Below are 1,819 nucleotides of genomic sequence, written 5' to 3'. Positions count from 1 at the left end.
CCCTCATCGTTTCAGGAGCTGCCACGTCCTTCGTGGTTGTTACGTGCCGTTTCCTCTGCGGTGGCTGTAAAAGTCCCATTAGCCCCAACACAGCAATTTTCCACTCTCCAATAATTTTATAGGCTGGCAGTTCTCTGAGAATTAGTAATAAGAAATACCCCCTTGCATAGCCCTAACCCCGGTGTGCCTAATACAGAGCTGTTTTCAGCTTCATTCCTCTCATCACTTTGATCTGGGACCGGCAGAAGCTGAGAGCAGGAGAGCAGCCGGGAGCAGCCTATTGATCACGGTGAGTCAGAGCTCTCACAAATCTCCGCACCCAGCTCTCGGCACCGCGCTGCGGCCGCCGGCCTGAGGCAGCACCAGGAACAGCCCCGACACCCAGAGGGAGGGTGGGAGCCGGGTGCGTGCCCGTGCCCGAGCGCTGCGGCAAGGATGGAGGTGCCCAGCCCGCCTGCCCCTGGGCCCGGCTCCAACCCCTGCAGCGAGCATCCTGTCTTCTTGCCGTGGCTCTGCAGAGCCGCTCACACCTCCAAGGTGAAGCAAAAACCCCCTCTCACATCCACTCGGAAACTTCAGCTGCTGAAATGCCACCTTGAAATGTCATGTTTGCCTTTTTCCACTCTGCATGCACATCTCTGTTTCATGCAGAACGGGAACATCTCAGCTGCTTCAGCCACCCACCAGGCCAGGGTGAGTCCCTGATGGCAGTGAGTAACTTGCCTGAATCACCCATGGGGATCTAAGCGCTGCAGCTCAGAAAAGAGCTGTTTGCTTTTACCTTGAAGGCCCTTGCAGGATGCTACAAAAGCTCTGGCTGTGCCTCGGCCCAAGCTTGGCATCCAGCAGCTGCCCTGCCACACGCAGTGACTGTCAGGAGCAGTGCTGGAGCTGGAGCCCCCATTTTCATCTGATCAGAGAGAGAAAGAGAGAGTGAAACAAATTACAGAAACTCGGAGCCTTGTTTCACCTGAGCCTGTGAGGAACTCGGTTGGCAGCAAACAGCATGCGGTTATAGCACCCACGCTCCTTCCAGCAGTTCCTGGGACAACCTCCTTCCTTTTGTCAAAATGCAGCCCAACTTATTTCATACACCACGTCTCCCCACATCTTTGTGGGTCAACCCCCCACATGTGGACACCCGCTCCACTGACTCCAGTGCCGCTCTATCCCTCCCCTCCTCAGCTGGACAGGGAAAAGAAAATACAGCAAAAGGCTCCTGAGCTGGGATAAGCACCATGCTGCCTGGCACCAGGAAGAGGGTTTCCCTTGCCACAGGCACAGCCTCAAACTCACCCCAAGACAACTGCAGGGCAGGTCTCCTCAGAAGAAACCTGCCCCAGTGCTGGCAGGCAGGACCAGAAACCAGCCCAGCGGTTTGTGGCTGGAGATCCAGCCTTTTCCCATGCAACAGCCACACACAGACCAGCTGCAGGTGCAGTTTTCTCCCAGGGAAACCCCAAAATATTCTTGGCGCCTTTCCCACATGCTTCTTGGGCAGGGCAGTGCTGGTTCTGTAACACACAAAGAACAAGCACTGGAGCCAGTTTTCCATAGCAAATTAGTGTCATTTAAAAGCCACCTCCAGTGCAGCATCAGGATTTCCAGACAAGTAAAAGAAAATAAAAGATCTCCTCTTTCAGTAGAGGTTTCTATGTGAGTGAATACATAACTCTGCACTAGTGTATATACTGTACACACACATACACACATGTAGATGGATAGATAGATAAAAGCCTCAAGCTTCAGCTTTGGTATGTATCCTTATGCTTTGGTTCAGGAACACCAAAACCACAGAGGGCAGCTCCGAAGATCCCAA

This window comes from Nestor notabilis, unplaced genomic scaffold, assembly GCF_000696875.1.
Source record: "Nestor notabilis isolate BGI_N333 unplaced genomic scaffold, ASM69687v1 scaffold23352, whole genome shotgun sequence".
NCBI classification, from domain to species: domain Eukaryota; kingdom Metazoa; phylum Chordata; class Aves; order Psittaciformes; family Psittacidae; genus Nestor; species Nestor notabilis.
The sequence above is the reverse complement of the archived record's forward strand: the minus strand, read 5'-3'. Positions refer to the sequence as shown.